The 21,721-nt window shown below is 36.3% G+C and overlaps 1 protein-coding gene across 3 annotated transcripts in view; it reads left to right on the top strand.

The window, feature by feature from the left end:
- Positions 1-21,721, top strand: part of CDH11 (cadherin 11) — a 78,115-nt gene that overhangs the window by 28,249 nt on the left and 28,145 nt on the right. For 2 of the 3 annotated variants that reach the window (XM_065733134.1, XM_065733137.1), the window contains exon 2: positions 10,044-10,174. The gene's annotated coding sequence lies outside the window, so the exon portion shown is untranslated. Of the gene's footprint in view, positions 1-10,043; positions 10,175-19,454; positions 19,574-21,721 lie in introns of all 3 variants that reach the window. The other variant, XM_065733136.1, reaches the window with a different exon arrangement.

The following is a 21,721-nucleotide window of genomic DNA, read 5'->3' as shown; positions in this document are numbered from 1 at the left end:
ACAAAATATTTTGGGAGGTATTTTATGTGACCACTCATAAAGTCTCTGTCTTGATGTGGGGAGTTGTTGAGGTCTATTTTCTCAAATGTGGTTGCTGGGGTTCCTGTGCACAGAAAAATAAAATATAAAAAGAGCACAAATCTAAAAGGAAAAATCTAACAATTATGGAATTTCTGTGGTTCACTCCTCATCCTCTCTCTTTTTCTGTGCACTACAGTTACAGTAATATGAAAACAATGGACATGAGTATCTTCATATTTTCCAACTTAAGAGCTCACTAAATTGAACATAAAGTACATATATAGCTTTATTTAGCTCAGTTCTGTAGTGTACTGGGCAATAAAGGTTTAGTACCTCAAGTAATTACTATGCAGCTACATGATTCTACTTTTAGAGGTTTGTGAGAGTAAATTAACTTACCTTCACAATAATCATTTTCAGATTCAGGCATTAATTATTATCTCCAGTTTAGTGCTGGAGCTGAGGAGCAGAGGGCATGTTGACAAAGTCTATTGTTGGCAGATGGAATCTCAGCCCACCGGAGCTACACAAATGTGTTTATCATGGTGCCAAATCTGAATTAGCAGGTTGGAACAGAAGCTCATATGCCTCACCTCACAGTAGGACTTGGTGGGTTGGATTCAGTGCTGTGCTGACCACATTTGTTCAGCTTCAGCTCAACTTGGAACTTGGGCAGAAAGAGCTCACATCTGCCAGCAATATACTGCGTAGATAATCCCAGAAAATCTGCCCAAGGCCACCCAGGAGGTTTAAGTTAGGGCCTGGAATATTCTTCCATCCCTGTCCAATTCAGCTGAAAAGTTACTGCTGTATGAAAATTATTCCAAAAAATATTCCACTTAGATTTTTTTTTTTTAGATAATGTTTTGGCAAAGAGACACTTCCATTCATTTTCTGGCGAGCCACATTTCTGCACAGTTAACAAACAGACTTGTTTCATTATTGTAAAGTTATGGTTTAATTTATTAGGCATTAGGATGTTTCCAGTCTGCCATTTTGTCTGGATATGTTAACATTGAGCATTCCTGGCTGAGTCACAGAAGAAAACTATTGAAACTTAGAGAGTAGCTGCAATTTTGAGACATGAATAGAATAGACTACTTCAGGTGAAAGGGACTTTCAAATACTGAGTCCAACTGACTACTTCAGGGCTAATAAGTTGTTAAAAGAATGTTATTGAGAGCAGTGTCCCAATGCTCCTTGAACGCTAATAGGCTTTGGGTATTAACAACCTCACTAAGAACCCTGTGCAATAAACAGTTTTTTCCCAGTATCTGGCCCTCCCCTGACACAGTGCTATCCTCAGTTTGCAGGTAGCAGAGACCAGCGCATCTCGCTATTTAAAGTAGTGGATATAGCCTTTAGCCAGCTGTTTGATTTCATTTTTAATTTTTTTCAACCCTCTTAATTTCACAAATATATCTTCTCATTTTGCTGAGTTTGAGGTTGAACAGTACTCTGGAATTCGTTTATTGTTATTCAATGCAAATGCCTTTACAAGTACCTAGGACTATATCTGTCAGGCAAAACTCCCATTGACATCAGTACAATTCTTCAGGTTTCTCCTGAATATGAAAAGCACTTACTCTGTTATTATTTGGTTATGCATATTTCTATTTCACAATCATTGTTTTGAAGAAACCTCATAATGCACTTGCTCATTGCTCTTAATAATTACACTACAGAAAACTAAAGTCTCTGTGGTATTTTGGAGGCATAATGAATAGCAGACAAATGTTAAATATTAATAATGTTGAACACTCTTGTTAATTTTGACTGAGAACTTCAGTGTTACAAGCACTTCCTTACCTGATGCAGCTGAAATATGGATTTGCATTAGTGTTTCAACTTTCAAGCATAGATTGTAGCATATTGCCAAAAACCATCAAAGTAACTCCAGTTTAAAAAATAAATAAATAGAAGAATTCCATAACTTCTAGAGTGCAATATCCTCAAATAATAGAAGGTAGAAAATCATATAATCTTTGCCATAAAAATCACTTCAGTTCTGGAAATCTGCATTAGATGTGAGTAAAAATTGTACAGCAGGCATCATGGAACCTTCTTAGTGCTTGTTTAGTGCTTAGGTATATTCCAAATTTTAGAGTTACCCGTTGATACTTTCCTTTGTGTTTAATTAGCATTTCTTGAAAATGATATGCTGTTGGGAATAGCATGTAAACACCAGTTTTTAAGTATTGTTCAGTCCTGAAAGCAGAAATGTACCATTTAAAGGCACTTGTATTCAGAATCAATAAGTTTAACTCATCTTTCTTCGTTATTTAAGCTTTCTTTTGTCAACGTTTAAAGGCTGCTTCATGGACAAATTAATGTATTTGACATTGGCTTGTCCTGACTGAGAAGCCAACTGTGTAATGTCCTTGGAGAAAACACAAAAGGAAATGAGGAAATGAAGACTAGGAAAGACAGAGAGTGAATGCCTTTTGGTTGACCTAAAATAAGTTTACTATCCATTTTTTCGCTCATTCCATCTTGTCTGCTTCTAGACAAGCTATGATGAGTGAGAGTATGGGGGGAGGATAGGGAAAGAAGTACATTCAGTTCAGAAATAAGACCAGATTAAATTAAAAAAAAAAAATCTTTACAAACGTTTGAAGAGTCATTGTTGGGTTTGCAATAAGCTTTCCAGAATGAATCATGTATCATTCTGTGATGACAGAGATATTCAGAGAGTTGAATAAGGCACACAGATATTCAAAAATGTCAGATCTCTGTGGTGACTTTAAATAACTTCTTTTCTTTATTTCTTATTAAAAGAAAAAAGTTGGAAAAAAACGTTCCTAAGACCAAAGACCTCTTTCTCAAGTCTCTTGGACAAATTCTGAGCTATTCTCCTTTATGGTATTTCTGATGTCCCAGAATTATTCTTTCTTGGGTGTCTCCAGTGGACCTGGAACCAGCAGGAACATTTGTTGAACATTTATATAAAGATTTTTTGAAAGGTTAGTTGATTTTTTTTTCTGTGCTGAGTGTCCCCTACAGCTTAGCTAATGGGGGCATTCAGCATATACTTCAGTGGCTCTCAATTTTAGATTTTCTTTTCAGGTCACTAGAAGAGGTTGATAAAAGAGAGCAGAAGAAAGCCAGAGGAAAGAAATAGAAAACAGCCTGCTGAAAATGGCAGCAGATAAAGATAAGATAAAGAGAGTACCAAATGCTAGTAAAGATGCCCTTTGCTCTAACTTTGCTATTGATCACAACAGAAGGTTCTGGTCATTTATATATTGTGGAAGAAGAACACCAGTGAATATGAATGTAGTGACAGAGAGAGGAAACAAATAAGGAATAAAAAATTCTGTAGTGAAAATGTGCTGTTATAATATTTCAGTGATGACAAAATCCCACTCCAGTAGTCTCTGACATCTGCGTTAGGTAGAAGCTGTTCCAGAATAACCTAGAAGGCTTTGAAGCGATTCTGCATTTATTTATTTATAAATTTATTTATTTAGTGGTACCAACTAACAGTGTCTGCTTTGCATCTGTAATATATTTATCCACGAGGGAATAGATCTGAGCATTTTAGTTGTTGTGGTTTAAGAACCTATACTTAATCTATACATACAAATGTACATTAGGAAGATGTAAATAAAACTTAATAAAATAGTTTTATACATGTATGTCTATAGAGATATGTATGTATAAAATTATGTATCTCCTTGTTGTGGATCCTCTTCTTCCAAATTCAGTTTTCAGAAGAAACTCAGAGAAGTTGGAAACATGGAAAAGGAGGACTTGATTTATGATATTTAAAATGACAGAACATACCTGCCTTCAGGCCTCCCAATCCACTTGCATTCTTAGTACCTGGATACGATGGGACTGGAGCAGCATGAAGCTAATTGATACAGACTTTATCCTCAAGGGCCTCTGATCTGCCTTCAGGCACTTGTGACCCAAAAGCAAGGGAGGAACTGCTGAAGTCATGTTGCATTGGTTGAACACAAGACCTGGATGTTCATGGGGTCTGTAAAGAGCTTTTTAGATTAGGGGACTGATTTGTTCATTGGAAGCTTACACAGACTGTTTCTCTGCTATGTAAATTGGTTTTGGACTCCTGAGATTTGGACTTTAGTGTGCAGCCTGTCAGCATTCTAAAGAGCATTAATACATGCTTTTGTCTCTTATGAGAACATATAGGTATTTCACTTTCTAGTTTGCTAATTTTCAGGCATCATTCATGGCTTCCCCATCTCACAGGACCCAGGATAGCCAGCTACTTTTCAGGCCATGTCGGTGGGCAGCTGGGCTTGCAGTTCCCTGCTTATGCACTGCGACCTGCTGGATGTCAGCCAGAACTCAGCAGTTTGGGGAACCATAACAACTACTTACCTGCTTTGAACTGAACCTTGTTTTCGTGGGACCTTCTCTGCAGCTCTTGGGTTTTGTCCTTTGCTTGCAAGTCATGCATTACTGCAGGGTGTCTTTGATGGGTGACAAGTTCCTTGTTTCCTTCTGGATGGAGGTAGAGCCTGGGGCAGTTATTTTGTTTGTGTGTACAAAATATGTTCTCAAGCCTCATTTTATGACAGACCTCTTATGCAAATCATACTTAGCTCCTCTGGAGCCAATTCTGTGCTGTAAAATACAAATTTTAACACTTTCCTTCCTCGGAACTAGATCTCTGAAGTGTTCAAGTATTGTGGTGATGGAAGTTAGTAAGAGAGGCAGTATATGCTTCTCCATTGCTGCTCCTCAACATTGAGTCTGGGTGCTCAGGATACATGCACACAGCTGCACAAATATGCCCAGTCCCTGAAGTTGGTCAATCATCAAAGTCATTGGCAATCACCTGCCAGCAGACCATGTAACTGCATGCGTATGTATTTATAAGGCAGACTATGTGAGGTTGTCTTGTATTCTTCCCGATGCAATGCTTGCCCTTTGTTTCATTTTCTGACTCATTTATTTGTCTGTCTTTCAGCATAACATAGTAAGCCCTTGCAGCATTCATGTCCACGCAGAGAGCACTTGGTTGTGCTGCAAATGTCAACTATTAACATTGATGAAGTGACAGCTTTAATTATCTAATGCTACTTTGAAGTTGGTGCTGCTTTCAGTGGTGGAGTTGGACCAGATGACCTCCAGAGGTCCCTTCCCACCTAAGTACTCAAGGATGCTATATTGGCTGCGGCATATGGGGATTCACATTACTGAGCTTAGCTGCCTGCAGTAAATGGAAAAAGATAGATTCTCTGGAAAGGTGGTTCAGAGCATAAGCCTATTTAGATGCTAAAATAATAGCTTACAGGAGCAATTTATACATAGCCAAGGACACTACCCTCCTAGTCAAGGTACCCATATATATATTCTTTAACAGGGTTAAATGCTGGTTTGGCACTAAGAGACTTAACAGAGGCTGCTGGCTATATCAAAATGAAGTGTGGTTGTGTGGCATGTAGGCGAAAGTACAATGAAGCTGGAAACAGTTTTTTGTTTAAAAGTTAAATGAAAAGACTTATTTCTGAATCGTGGATTAGTCAGTAATTAGAAAACCTGAATGCAAAACATATTCCTACAGATATGCATGTTCTAGAGGGAGGGGAGATTTGGTGTTGCATAGCTTAGAACTGCAAGCCTGAAAGAATGGCAAATGAGGTTGGGTGTAAGTTCTATGTTAAATCAGATCTTAACTGTTCTAAATATATAGGCATAATTATTCACTGAGGAGAGAGGGTGAGAAATAAATGGCAAAGCTTTGCACCCAAACAGAGATCCTCAGCTGGAACGTGGGAGGTCTGAATTCAGTCCTCCTTCCTCTGATTTTTGTACTGATTACTGCATTTTTATAGGTGAAATGTTTTATGGTGCACTTTTGTTCACTTCTAGAAGTGGCTCAAAGGTTAAGTGGCATGGGGTAGGGTCACACTGCAAATTCATGCAACAACCACAGGAAGCCTTGCATCTTCCTAAATCTTGTGTTCTGTCATCTTCTGGTTAAGCTTAAAACTGTGTTGTTTCTGTTAAGTGCTGTTAAAATCTTTGTTGTATTTTAACAGTATTGATGTTTTTTGGTGGACGTTCTGAATATTTCATTTTTCCTACTTGAATGTCTGTTTAATGTTCAAGTTGGAAGTACCTGTATGTTTTTAGGCAAGTAATAATTAGACACAGTAGACAAAACAAACAAACCCACCTAAAAAAAAACCCTCTTCAACCACTCAGCCCACTTCCTGGTCTGGGTAAGTTATTGTTTCCATATTGGTTTTGAGTAAATAATTTATGATCAATATTTCAGTCAGGAAGTTTCAGCTGCTCCGTGTTCCGAGTCAGCCATTCAGATTACTGCAGCACTTTGGATATAGTCAGCACTGAATGGATGAAAATCAATGCTTTAGACTGATAGTTTTTTTCCTCATAACTACGCGTGGTGGAAAACGTTTTTCCATCAGCACTTTCCTAGTGAATTGTAATCAAATAACTTTATGTGAATATCTGCTGCAATGGAATTCTGAGCATGTCAGAAATGCTTTTTTAAGTTGCAAATTTGCCTTTCTGGAATGTTTTATTGTCTCTCATTCACTTCCATGAGAGCTGCCAGAATTGTCATTGAACTTGTTGGAAAAAAAAAAAAAAAAAGGATGCAGTAATGTGGCCACAATTTCATTTCAGAAATGGTTCCCTTTGTCTTCCTTAGTAACAAGCACTGAAACATCTGTGGTTATAAACCCACTGTTTTCTTTTTTTCTTCTTATAAGTTTTCTGTCTCCATTTCAGCCAACTCTCAGATATGTCCCCACGTTTATTTCTTTAATTGCTCATCTGGAAGTACGGAACTTTAAAAGCACACTGGACAGGATTTTGCTTCAACCTGATCTAAAACTTTCCTGTTAGAGAGAGTTACGTCCCTCAGGCCCTTTTTCAGTGACTAATGTGTGTTCGGTGCAATTCCATGCAATCAGGAAAAGGGAAAATGAGAGGTCTGGTAGGGTTGTTTAGGGTTTCCTTGATTTAAATCTCATATTTTGCATGGTTCTTGATTGTATTAGTTCATTCTTTTTGCCAAACAGACCACAAAGCTGTGAATATTTATTTAGTTCTGTTCCTAATAGTTTTTCTAATAGGGAATTATTTTGGTACAATGAAAGACATTTGTAAATGAACCAGATAAGCCCTTTGGCAGACAAGGAGTGTTTTGTTCAACACAAGAATTCTATTGTCCACTGCTTTAGTTGTCAAGTGCCTGGGGAGCCCAGGATTTATGATGATGTTACAATGGCCCTTTCACTGCAAAGTCTAAGAAGCTGTGAGATTCCGTTCCTCTGCTTTTCAGACTCTCCAATCTTTTTATCATGCAAGGACAATGCAGGATTCAGCTGCCTCTTAGGCCACAGGACTGCCCATTTAACATCATGCATTGTGAAATAATTACCATAGTGACAATGGGTTTGGCTTTTTTTTTTTACTCTCCCTAACTAGCAACGTTTCAGAAATTGTTCGAGTTGTCACTTTGTATAAAACGACTCTGAAAACATGGCTTATTTTACAAAAAAAATCGTGTTAGAAGATTCGGTTTAAAATGCCACTGTGTCAAATCTATTTGGAGCATTAGAACTGTTTAATGGCTGTTTTTCTTTTTCTTTTTCTTTTTTTTTTTTTTAATATATATATAATTATGACAACACTTTGAAACAGTCTTCTGTAAATACAGCAATTTTTTTTTCCTTTTGACTTTTCTCCTTTTTTTAAAGGTTATGCAGTCTCTATTACTGAAGTCATGTTAATATAGTAGAAAATAAGAAAAATAGCATACAGAAAAGGGTGTAATATCTGATGCTTGTGTTTAAAATTAATCAGCTAAACTATTTCTTGTGCTATATTAACAATGGAAATTATTCAGCAATCTTAAATCCCATCTCTCATGTTTCTCTCTCTTTGCTTGATGTTAATATGAAAATTTATTTGCTTCAGATAATGATCAGTACTAGAAAGGAAATATTGATTTCTAACCTCCCACATCTATTTAAATTCAGCATAACTTGAAAACAGAGCCTTTATTTGACAGTTCTGTTATTACATATGTAGGCACTTCACTGTCTCATGCCTGGGTATACATACAGGAAAAAGCGTGATACAGCAGGTCAGACTGAAGAGTGGCCGTATCTTTTGCCAACTACGTTTACTGCTTTTAAAAGGAAAAGCAGATCTTGGGAAACAAATTAAACTGTGGAGATATGTAAAAGGGTCTGAGAAATACATATCTAAGTAACTTCAATTATCTTCAGCAAGAGCAAGCCTTGAACTGCAAAGCCATTTGCAAAGATGTCATCTGTAAAGATAAGGAGCAAATTATCAAAATAAGAAAGTTTATTCAGTTGCAGTCTTTCACACAGATGAATTGCGAATCGGTTCAAAAGGTCCTTCATGAAAAAAAAAAATGGTTCCAGAATTAACATATTTAAAATGCCATATGCACTTCATAGGGAATTGCATAAATGTTATGTGTGTCAAGTATTTTAATAAAGCACGTGCTTTGTATATTGGCAGCTGTCATCACAGAAAACATTCCTTATTTCTTGGAGCTTATCAGGAGACTTCACTATCTTGGAATGTTTTTGCTTGAACATATATCACAAATTTTTAGGACAGTGAGTCAACATATCTGCAGTCACAACTGACAATAGAAGCCACATGGCTTTATGTCTCCCTTTGGTGGATTAAGTGTGAAGTATGATTAAGCATAACATTGCAGTATTTAATATCCAGTATTCAGAAAATGCCTTTTAACTTCTGAATGCTTTTGCTAACAACTTTGAAATTTACCAACTCTGCTGCTGAACTATTTGTCACCAGTAAAACCCGATTGCTTTAATGGGGGTGAAAGGGAGTGAAAAACTGAGGACTGATATAGAAGAGGTAGCATTAGCAGTTTAATGCTGCAGAAAAGAATGGACTTGGATGCACGTAAAAAATATTTTGAAATGGTAAAAACCCAAATTGCAGAGGTTATTTTGCTGTAATTCCTCCTAAAATTTCTCACTGATGAAGTCTGAAGGCCTTGTGTAACCTAGCCTGAATTCCTTGGCTAAAATGAATCTTAGCTAAAGGATTAATATAGTACTCTTTAGTACTATCAAGGTATCAAGTGAGAATCAGAAATGCAGTATTTACACTGGTACATAACAGTAGATCATACAGTGTATTTCTCTGGCATTTAGTCATTTTAACTCTATTTTTTCCTGTATGGGAACATATTGTTGTAAACGTGCAGAATGATGGCTGTCTGTTCCTCTGGTCCTGTGAACATTCTGAACTTCTTTAAATGCAGAAGATACACTTTGCCTCATAAGAAGTGATGTAGCCAGTTTATCTTTCTTCCTGTGCCTTTTGTACTAAATTTTTCAGTGCACTATCCCATTTAGGAAAGAATGTTGACTGAAACTGATGGACTTCTTACAGAGGCACTTCTTAATCAACTTCTTATTCAAATGTCTTATACTATTACCCCTATAGTGCCAGTTCCACTCACTAAAACAGTCTACTCCCTTCTCTCTCATAATGGTAAAAATACTAATTTTCTAATATGCCTTTTGAGCACTTACAAGTGTTCAGAGCACATCATATTGGCTATTGGTATCTGCAGCTGTTCTTGTTTGTTTTCCCTGCAGTGTGCCTTATATTGGATAATGTTCCAAAACGGATTTTTCCATATAAATAAATAAATAAATATATATAGATATATATAGATATATATATATATATATAGATATAGATATATATAGATATAATTATATATATATAATTCTTTTCCTTGGAGATAACGAAGTAGATGTGAAGGCATATTGAGATGGCCTCCAGAATTTTTGTGCTGGGAGCATTCTTGCAATAGTCTGATAAGATAAAAGCTATTCATTAATTCTGATCTTTATGTTCAAAGATTATTGAATTACTGTTCTTTAAGCTCTCTTTGGGCTACTGGGATAGTCTGTAGGTTGGGCTTAAATTTTATTATTATGGTACTGTCAGTGCCTTGGATTTCAAATGAAGTTTTTCATTCTTTGCAGCCAGAGCTGAAGTACCGGATAAGTGGCAGCAGAAAGCTTTCATCTGCATTGTCTTCAGCGTATCATTAAGTGGCGTTTCAAATGTGTGGAATATGCTACATAAATTGGCAACATGATTCCAGTGGGTGAAAGTAAGTAGCACATCCAATTGTGTGATCTTCTGAATAACAAGTCGGATATGCTTATCTCCTCTCTTCTCTACAGCCTACAGTACTTGTGCAATACAGGGAGAATTTCTGCTGTGACTAATCTCTTGCTTGTTGTGAGCTGTCAGCTACTGTATCTCATGCAGTTTCATGGAGTTTAATCATTGGTCTTGAGCTCAGGACAGCTGATGCTGTAGGACATGGAGGGTGCTGCTGTGCCTTTAAGGCATGACATTATAACATGCATTTTTTGAATCATGCATTTAATGTCTTGTTTGGAACATCAGTGAACCTCTTGAAAACTCACAGCAATGTAGTAATGAAGGACAGAAACATAATACATTTTCTAATATGCAGGCTTAATTTCATCAGTGAAAAAGATTAATGCTTTTCTTATTCTGGGCCTCAGTGAGTGAGTGATTAATTCCATACTTGGTTTATTTCTCTGATATTTTGCACAATAGCTCTCAGCTTAATAGAACTGTTCAAACATGGGTTAGAAGAAGAGTTTGGTGGTGACTTAGGCTTCGGAGAAGGCCACTGCAGAAAGTGTGGAAATGAGGCAGTACTGGAAACCCCAAACCTTAAAGTACTTTATTTATTGCCCTTACTGCCTTAAATTTTCCATACTCTCTGTGACTTCCGGTTTTGCTATTGCTGAAACCAGAGATTCTTCAGAAGTGAGAACTGTCCACCTATAGAAATATCCCTTTTTTTTTAATATATTTTTTAATTGAGAAATTGAGTAAACGTAATAGGTAACAAATACATAAATGCTACCATTTTTACAGTCAAATGCACAATCCCATCAGAATTGTCTTGGATAAAGATTACAAAGGCAGGATATGAAAGCTGTGTGTCTAGCTGACTCATTCACAGTTTTTACGTTCAATGCACTCAAGTTCTGCTTGACAGAAGCTTCATTTCAGTAGAAATGTCCTTCAGTGGTGATAATTTCATTTCTGGCAAATCCGCTGTATAGTTCATCGTCCTTATGAACGGCTATATAGGATATGTGTAAATGTTCTCCACCAACTTGTTAAGGTATCAGGATGTATTTGACAGTGATACAAGCATCATTCAATGTACTTTAGCTGGGAAATGTGTGAGCAACTTTGCTTCTTCATTAGGAATGTGGGATTGATGTCCTGTCCTTCACTGAGCTCAAGGTCCAAATTTTTGCATGCGGTGCTCTGTTCTTTTTCAGATGCAGCTTTTCAATTGAACAAAATTAAAGATGATTTGGTTTAACCAAAGGCTTTCAAACTAGGCTTCAGATTCATACATGAGCATTGAAAAGACACAGTAAAAATATCTAAAATTGGTTGTGCTTTAAGTTTCAATGAGTTTCCACTCCATGCACAGCTTCATGCGTTTCCTCATTCCTGTTCCTTCAGTTCATCCCTTCTGTCACTTTCTTATGATTTGGTTTAGGTCTTGTTATACTCTTCTTTTTCTTGACTTCAGAGCTACACTTCCAAGCATATTTAACAAATTAAAGGACTGTGAAGAAAAACCTTAAAGGAAATTAGTATATGAAATAACTGAATTTAATAAACTGAGTCTCCAGTTGAGGTCGTGGGGCTTTTTTCCCTGTCTTATCTGACAAAATGTTGTGTCTATTTTCGTAGACATTTTTACATTTCAGAGCAAATCATTTCTGAAAGCAAGCTTCCTGCAGAGTGACTGTAGGATGTTCCCTCTGGTTGGAGTGTGAAGTGGCTCCTTACAAAAGAGGAGGAACAAGCAGCTTTTGTTGATTATCATGTAAACCTGGGCATCCATATGCTTCTTAAATTCTCTTCTCTTCCTTTGAAGAATCTCTCTTTCTTAAATTGTTTCCAGCTGTGCCTGTTCAGGAATGCAAATTTCCTGTTACAGTATCCAGATAATCAAATGGTTTACAAGCTAAATATTCATGTCTAACCATTGTTAATGGAACAAAGAGTGACAGCCCAGAGGAAAATACATTTCTGAGCTCCTCTGGAGCTGTGACATAGACTTGGCTTCTCAGTCACACAATAGATGCCCAGCAGTTCCCTAAGTGGGAATATCCTGACAACAGATTTCCTTCCTGTGATGCATGGGATGTACATACTGAAGTTCTAATGAGATCAAGAGTAGGAATGACTGACGAGCTTCTCAATTATGTGTCTTTGATAGGAATTTTATCTGAATGGTCAGTCCATGGGGTCAGTCCATGATCCCTAAGAAGTTAATTTATACTCTCAAAAAGGAATACTGCCATAAGTAAAAATCTTCAGTATAGAATGAAAAACTGAAGTTAACTTGCTGGATTTATAAATTCAGTGTTGTACTGTTTTTAAATTGCCTTTTTCAGATAAAACATCCTTCTTATTATTAGTTTCTAATTTTCTCATAGTAATCCTAGATTGTAATAGGAAAAATACAGCATTTCTTGTGTACACGGTAGATCTTGGAAGAATATTGCACTCTTGCTTTGTTTCTGAACAAATGCCTTAAGGAAATGAGAATAATTTTCAGTTGTGTAGAATTGCCCTGTCTTATTACAGTGCTAGTGTGTTTAATGAGGCCTCCATACCAGAAAAGACTACATCTCCAATTGCCTGCTTTAACCTGTATTAGATCTCACTTCATTTCTATGCAAGTATCCATTTCTCTGTAAGTTTTAAGACTTGAATTTTTGAAATCTTGACCCACAAAACTACAACACAGAACAAACACTTAGGGTATCTGCAGGATTCACAGTGCATATATTTTAGGTATTACAGGTCTGAATGAAATAGGCTCATATATGAGTACAAAAGCTTGGATTTTAGTGGGATGATGCTCCAAAGTACATCAAATCCAAAGGTTTTTCTTAAAGTATGGCCTGAGAGTCAAATGTCAAGAACAATTTGTTTGTGTCAGTCTCGTTGCATGCATTTGGTGTAATGAGCTAGACTCTGAATTTGTTACCTCTGCTTTGTTGATGCTTTCGAAGGCTTGCTTAAGGTTATTTCCAAGCACCTTAGGAAATATTGTTAGAATGCTGTAAGGTGTATATCCTGGTGAAACGTACCAGAGGAATCATTATTTTGTTACAAATCACTATGCCTTCGAAAAGAACTGAAACTCAGGTCTTACTAACAAAAAAATTGTTTTTGTTCAAATGCTGAAAATAATGCATTGTCAAACACTCATCTCTGCCTTTTCCCAGCCTTCTGGGAAATCCCAGCCTTATTTGGGCTACAGCGTGCTCTGCCCTGTGCACTGGAACACTTTTGCTGAGCCGTGTTGCAGGAAACTGGAGGCTCCCATGAGGCAAGACATTTTTTCTAAGGAGTGACTGCACTACACAAATTGCAGACTGGCTGTAAGAGAAGAAAAAGGCATGGAAAGGCTCGTGCCTTGGCTAAAAAACTCACTGAAAGTCTAAGATTTGGTGAGTCAAAACAATTTGAAAGTAATCTAGTATTAGTTGTGCAGTATGTGCTTCAGTAAAATTAATTTCTGACAAAATTTCAGTAGTTATTTTAAACATAGGAAGTGCGAACCAACAACTAAATCAACGTTTCTCAGGAAAAATATTGATAGAAATCTTCAAATTGCTTTTGTAATGAATTCATTATATGTTTACTGAGATAACTGATGTCAGTTGTTACTAATAATGCTCTTTACACTTCCTCCCATGGATTTCATAAGAGTAATAACAGTAATAATGGAGGACTAGAAAGTCTAAACAAAAGGAAGAACTAAATTATGTCTTGCACACATTTTATATATAGGAAGACTACTTTGTACTTAGCTGTTCAAGATTTCACATGCTACAAAAGCTGTCTTCAGTTCTACTTAGATCATTTGCTGTCTGAAACATGGATGTATTCTTCATGGCATAAACCAAGATGAAATGTAGTATATTCAGTTATTTTGAAATGGTTAACCAAACCTATGGCTGCAGTTTTAATTACAGTTGAAGAAAAACTTCCTGAAAATAGCTTCAGTATCTGTCAGGAGTACTTGCTAATATAGCCATGCAAACATACGCAGTTTCTGTGGCTTTACTAATTTGAATAAACACTAATAAAGTCACACAAGTTGCAATGGGTAAAATCTAATATAATGCTTAGGATTTTCCCACTTCATTCCTGACAACCTGCATTTGCAACCATTCAGTTACTTTACTTTAAAATGGCTTTTCAATTATATTCTAGTGCTGTAGGGGAAAGCCTTTTGACAAAGGTATGACATAAACCATTTATATTGCAGTTCCATCATAGTTCCCATAGCTAAACTAGACTGGACAGTTCATTAAAAAGAAAAATTAATAGTACAAGGTTGCAGGGAAACAATAACAGATTATGACTGGCCTGTGGCAGCCTACTGAATTCATGCAGTGGAATAAAAATGATTCCCCTGTCTCATAAATGAAGGTTTGTTCCAAGGTTTTAGGCTAAATCTATACTTCCATTCCTTTACAGGAAAAAAGCAATACCGTTTCTTGTATGTAAAAGCAATACTTTGTAATTCCTGCTGAATATTACTATGCACTCTTTTGACATGGAAAGTACATATTTCATTATTCTTTGAATGCATAATAATTTACATTATATGAAAGAGACTACACTAGAACACAACAAAGGAAAAAACAAAACTCAGAGCTGGGCAGAGGCATGGAAGGACAAAATGAAGGCAGAATAGTGACTTTTTCCCATCTTTTCTTGTCTAAGGTAGTAGGTGCTCCAGACTAGTCTTAAATTGCTATCTCCCTCCATGGTAAAACCCTCAGATTTGTAATTCAATGGCATTTCTTTTAGGTCTGTTGCAGCCACATGTGTACCATCATTTGCGATATATCTCTTGCTTAAGGTTGTTCTTCAAGGTATAACAAAGTCTTAATGGATTATTTATAGAAGTTGCTACATATTTTCCTAATTTCCTCTGAGTTTCATGGCTGGATTTTCTGCATAATTCTGGTATGCATGGCAAGCACACAGACTGGTATTTTATCACTGAAATATGAGTTTTACTATAGCAATGCTATAAATTCCTGTCTCAGAAGATATTTCAAACAATATAGGCTCTGGGATACATTAACTATTACTTTTGGCTAGTAGCCACGACCTTCTAATGAATTCAACAGGATAACATAGAGGCCAGAAAATGAGAAGTCTCACTCAATATAAAGTTTGGAATCCAATTCAGGACTGATCCTCTAAGGTATTCTGCGGTTCTGTGTATGAATGTGACCTCCTTTTGCAAACAGCCTAAAATGCTGAATAGTGATGGTTCTGGAATCTGATCTCATTGTGCTTTTACAAGCTTATACTTATTATTATGAGGGAAACTTGGTTATTTGGCCTCCCATCCTCCTTCCCTTCCTCCCAGAATAGAAAAACAGATTATGTAACCTCATATGTCTGGTCGCTGGTCATAGGCCTCCTGGCTATCTTGGCTAAGTTTCATTCTATAAGCTATATTTTGGGATCCAAGGCTGCAGTGAAGCAAGAATATCCAACCAACCAGAAGACTCCCTGGAAATCCTGAGCGGTTTTCATACTTTCAAAGCAGGCACTGCATGCATGAGCAGCAGTATGTTGGAGACATATTGCTCTTGGTTTTTAAAGGCACTGTGTTTGTGTGAACACTTATCACTCATTAATGAGCTGTTTATTTCAAGATTGAATACTCAAAGCAAATTTCATTACTGTTTTCTTTTTACATGTCCAAAGGTGCTGCTTTTGTCTTCTCTCTCTCTCTGCTAAACATAAGGCACAGGAAAGAACAAACCCATCACGTGGAGCAGTTTTTCAGTGAATCACTACTCACCCCAAAGCGAGTTCAACAAAGACTGTGTTGTGCTGCTTCAGAGTGAATGAAGCCAGTGCCCAAGTGGCTACTACTACTCTGCAGCTTGCAGGATAAACAGTATTGTCCAATAGTTGTGTTTTCAAGGAACCTTGCATAAAATGGCATTACCTTTTTTCTCCTTGTAGACCTACAGCAATTTAATTTGCTTAAAAAGTGCTTTTCCTTAACAAATATAATAATAAATCAAGTATTTTAGTAGGAAAACTTCTTAGCAAGGAATAGAATGATAATGGCTTTTTGGAAAACTGCCAAAACCAGTTCTCCTGAACAGGGGTTGGTGTACTGCTGGCCCAAGCATTATCTGGCTTAAATTTCTGCTTTCTGCACCATGATAATTCCTTTCAGCATGGACTCAGTTTTCTTTAGTTCAGTTCTTTGGTCCTTTGTCCAGGTGAACCACTTTGCCTATGAGCTGTTACTTCTGTGCTGTGCCCAGGTTACAGACTAGTAGCTTGATTTCTTTATCAGTTTCTTTATCTGCTGCTGTGTGTGCAGCCCATCCAGGCTGAAGGAAGAAAACTTACATGCAAAGCCAGGAATATCTCACCTTTCTCTTTCTTCATGACTCTGTGCTTCCACTATTAAATAGACATTTAGAAAATATTTTTACTACCATTTTGATTTTTACGTAGTCATGCATATTATAGTTAGCCTTAGCTATAGCTGTGTTTACAAATAATGTAGCATGATACAACTACCTGCATATGATCTTCATAAGTCCTACTTACTTCTAACATATATTTATCATTCTTTGGGTCTATATCTGAGCTCACCTACTGAAGCTTAACCTAAAACGGGACCACAAAAATTGCACAAATAGCTTTAAATAATCACAGTACATTTTTTAAGGCAATGTTTAACCTAACAGACATGGCATTTGAACAAGGAATATGACTGTCTGTTCAGAAAGATGTTCCCAACTCTTGGATGGATCCCCAGATCCCGTTTCTCCAGCTGGTGCCTGTCTAGTGCTCTGACCACTGGATTTCCAGGAAGCTATTTTTGGTTGTAAGTGAAGGACAAATGGTACCAAATCTTTCATTTTCCTTTTTGCTCTCTCTTGTGAGTTTTTATGTTCAAAATAATTTTTTTGTTCTTCAAAGTGGCAGGAAAACAGAGGGTTAGCATTGTAGAAAAACAGTACATCTCTGTCCCTGGATGTGATATTGTAAAACGGAAGGAATATTCAAATACCGAACCATGTGGGTTTGTCTTATTCAACTTTACATTGTTTACTATAAAGATTTGAAGGAAATAGAAGATAGTTCACTGTTATTCATTAAGGAAAACAGTACCCCTGAAGGTTTACATATGCTTTTATGGGAAAAACTCCAGATTTTCTTTAATGTCAGCAAAACCAGCAAGTAGTGCATTCAAATTCTCTGGACTCTGAGGTACCAGGCCACGAACAAGGCCAAGGTTCTAGCAGTCGGTTTTGATTATTAAATCGGTGGATGCCACAGGTTGCTTGGCTCGTCCAGTTTCCACTTTGGAGAATCTTTAGCAAAGTTTAAGGAATTTATTTGAAGAAAAACAGAAAAAAAACCCTCAACTTGTGGTACACTCAACACAGCGTAACTAATAATTTTATCTTGTCTTGCTGAGCAAGAGAAAAACATGAAACCACGGCTACATATTTGAAAATTGATTGGAACTGTAAAAGGCCCATTTTTCCTTGTCTGATTGGATATACAGAGGTTAGAGGTAGTTGAACTACTGACTTACTATGCAGAGAACTTTCTTCTTCATGCTCTAAAAAACATGATGTATTTCTGCTTACGTGGAGAATGCCATTTTATACCAGACACTTATGTGCTAGTCTTAGGCTTTCAGTCACCTTCATATTGTCCACCATCTACTCTCTTCTAAGACAGTAATTTGGGCTTCTGCTTCACACTGTCTCTCTTGGGCTTAACACATATGGTCTCTAAAAGCTTTCTACTGACTCATAACTTCCTTTCTTTTTTTCTTTTTTTTTTTTTTTGGTTTTCTCTTTACACTCCCAGGACTGTCAGCAGTCATTTTAGTTTGTTCCTTATTTCAACTGTCAAGTAGAAATTTCCTTCTAAAAAATGAAAAAGGTCGAGAGTTTGTAAGTATTCTATCATTTTTCCAATAAATGAAACAAGTACAAATGTATTTAGAAAGATTATGTTTAGTGACAGAAACTCTCGTCTCTCTTTACCCTAACAGTTCCTTTTCCAGAAAAAAAGCATTAAGAACTCCAAGAGCAATTTATTTAATTACCATTATAGGAGACTTCAAAGGAAATTGGTTGAAGTGAAATAGTGATATCACCCTGGCAACTTTTTGAAGATAACATTTTTGTACAAAATATGCTGAATGTTAGAGTTTGTTTAATGAGGGAAAAAATAATATATATATATATTATTATTCCACTCTTTTGACTGAAGCCTTTAGACATTTTTATGTATACATGTATGTTAATTCTTATTATTGTAATTGGCTTCTTTTTTCTTCAATGAATATAAATTATTTTTCTTTTATCTGCTAAATATTGAAGTCATTCCATCCAAAAATTATATTGTTTTCAATCCAGCAATTCTAGCAAGTGTCAGGTTATTTTCTCCTTTCTTTTTCATGAGCTCATTTGTAAGTAACACTTCACTAGTCTCCAATAGAGAGAAAGCCATTTTATCAATGTAGAGTCTAAAGCTTTACCTGACTAGCCACGCACATAAATGCTTTCCTACTGTCTTACTTTATAAGGACACTGGTAATCTAAGATGTAGATACACGCCTCAAATCCTGATTATTGCTCTGTTAAAATCAAAATTTACCCTCAACATCCTGTTACCAAAGCTTGTAAATCACTTCTGGAATATATCTAATCATAGCTGATTCATTGCCTCGGCTATGAATAACACAGTTCTAATGAAAAAGCTACCCATTTCTGCCAGTTTCCCATGACCAGCTTTCTGTGGAAAATCAGTTTCTGAAACTAGGGTTTTCATTGCAAGAGAGTTCAACTGTATGTTTGAGATATTTGACGTATGCCTCTTCTGCATTATATCACAGGCTCCAACTACAGTAAGCTGCTGTTTCACAGCTCTTGTTAGTGGTATTTATCAAATGCATAGAAATGTTTTGTCACAATCATCTGTAATTACAGGTTACAAATAATTCCAATCCAGTTTCTGGGATATATTACTGTTTTATGCGATGAGTTAGAAACGTATAATTTGACATAGAAAAAAAATGTGTTAATGACAAATATACTGAATCATTTGCCCCTTTTTTATTTTTATATTTTTTGCAAAAATATCACTTGCAAGAGAAACAAATTTTAATAGTAAGCTGGCAAGCCTGTCTTACTCTGAGTTATTTGCACATTTAGCTTCTAACATGTAGTACTTTAGCACCTCATTGTCTATTTTTTTTTTCCCTAATAATACCGGGAATTATGTTTTAGGCCTTACAGCTCTGGATTGCATCACTTGGAGCACTGAAAATAATAATGGTTCCTCTGATTTATGCTGAGAGCAGATCATGATGCACAGGGAGCCAAAGGGAAAGTTGTATCTAATGCAGGTATTATTTTGTTTCTGTGTGTGTGCTTTTTTAGAGTGGAAATACTCTATGCTGACTGCTTACAACAAGGCAACTCAGAAAATACTAATGAAAATATGTTGTTTGAATTATAATCTTGTGATTTAATGGATTTAAAATAGCTAAATGTTCAGTTTTCATTCTTTCTGCTTTAGTGTTTCATTTGTTACCTAAACAGTAATAGTCTCCTTTATTAGAGCTATTGACACGGCATTAAGAATGGGTTTGAATATTCTGTTGTTACTGCCCCATGCTGTTGAGCCAGAATAGTCTCTTCACAGTCCCTGTCTATGAAAAAATTAATTATTGATTCAGTTGTTCATTCAAAATATCTCAAAGTGGCTCTTTATGGAAAGAAATTTTCTCTAAACTGGCGCAGTTAAGCAAACCATCAGAGAGAACCTTACCTGTGTGCCTGGCTGAAAAAATGCGAACCCTTCTCTCTGCACATCCAGGTAAGCTGAGAAAGAGAATTTGACTACAAATTTAGCTCTCACATTTCTTTCTTTATCATATATATTTGAAAATGAAAGAGACTCTAGGTAATTCGCTAACTTGTCAAGTTTTATAAAGATAAGAGTTCCAGAGAATCTAATTACTTGTGCCTCTCTAAATGAGAGTCACTCTGCTTGCTAGGCATAAGCAAACTGCTGTCTTTTCAAGGTGGTTTACATGTGTTTCTGAAGTGGTGATCTTTTCTCAGAAGCTTCCCTACTTGAGGGGAGGTCAAATTGAAGGGAAGCAGGGGGATCAAGTAGTCTTGTAGAATTATATTCAAAGTGGCAAAACATTCTACAGAAAAAAAGCTTTTTGCAGTGAACAAACTGATTAAAGATTCAGCAGAATAATGTATTCCCCATTCAGACATTTTGCAGAAATAATTACTTCCATCACAAGCTAGAGTACTTTTCTTTGAAGAGAAATAATTTTTAGAATATTTTGTTATTCCAGAGAAATAAAATTCTATGGGAAACTTAATTCTAAGTTATTTCTGTATGTGGGTTTACCAACCACACATGCTTCCACGTGTATATGGGGTGTGCAGAAACTGTAATGCCCACTTCCGTTAGCTGGCTTCACCACTTAGCGGGACTTCTATCAAATAATCAAAACACTTTGGCACTATGAAATGTATTGTAGAGAAAGCTGTTCTGCAGCTTTCATGTTCCTTAGTATTGACTTTTTTATATATAAAGACCACAGAACATACTATAATAGTCCAGCATTTCAACAGCACTGCTAAAGTTGCCTCAAAGTAAAGCTGTAAGTACAACACTACAGATTCAGTTTAGATTTCTGATTGTGTGGAGATTGTTAGCCCTTCAGCAAGTGGTTGTAGAACAGAGCAGAAATTAATCATTTGTTGGAATTTGTTTTGGCTTGGTTTGGTTGGTGGACAGGCCTGCCTGTAGTCATTAGTTTTTGCTAGGTTCTCAGTTATCATTGTTTAATCTTGAGTTTCTGTCTTATTTTTGTTATAAACCAAAAATGCTCAGTCACAACACAAGTGTTATTTATAAGTTCTTAGAGAAAAATAAATATTGAGGGTTGGCTTACCATGTGAGCACAGTATTAGTAGTTGGAGCTAAGTTGATTTTAGATGTCATTTATTTCTTCCTTGAGGTGTTGTTCATAACCACTTACATAAATAGGAAAACTATATTGTAACTACTGTGGACACAGGCTGCAGCTATACCGGTCACTGAGTCTACAGGAAGTTAAGATAATTCCAATTTTGACTGAGATGCACAAGAATGTAATTACTATTTAAAATAAACTCTACCAAGAGCTCAGTCATTATTTCAAATGACTCTATCAATCACCATGTTCTTTAATATAACCACCTTTCTTATGCTGGTTGTTTTCCTGTAGAGTTTATGCTTAAAAGCAGACAGTCTCTGTCACATTTATCTTAAGTTGATCTCCCCAGGGCAGCAAGTAAATGTAAAACTCTGTTTACAGCCATTTTTCATTTCCCAAACCTTTTAATATCGCTCTCTCAGGCTTATTTCTATGTCATTCACTTCGTAATGTACTAAGTTGTCTTCCTACTTTCTTCTGCATTGTATGAGGAACACCAAATGGCAATTTCCTTGTTCTTGAATGAGTACAAATTAAATCAAGTCTGGT

The sequence above is a fragment of the Cyrtonyx montezumae genome, unplaced genomic scaffold, assembly GCF_038088225.1.
Source record: "Cyrtonyx montezumae isolate F1298 unplaced genomic scaffold, pur_monq_1.0 scaffold_17, whole genome shotgun sequence".
NCBI classification, from domain to species: Eukaryota; Metazoa; Chordata; class Aves; order Galliformes; family Odontophoridae; genus Cyrtonyx; species Cyrtonyx montezumae.
This window is presented reverse-complemented; position numbering and strand designations above follow the sequence as displayed.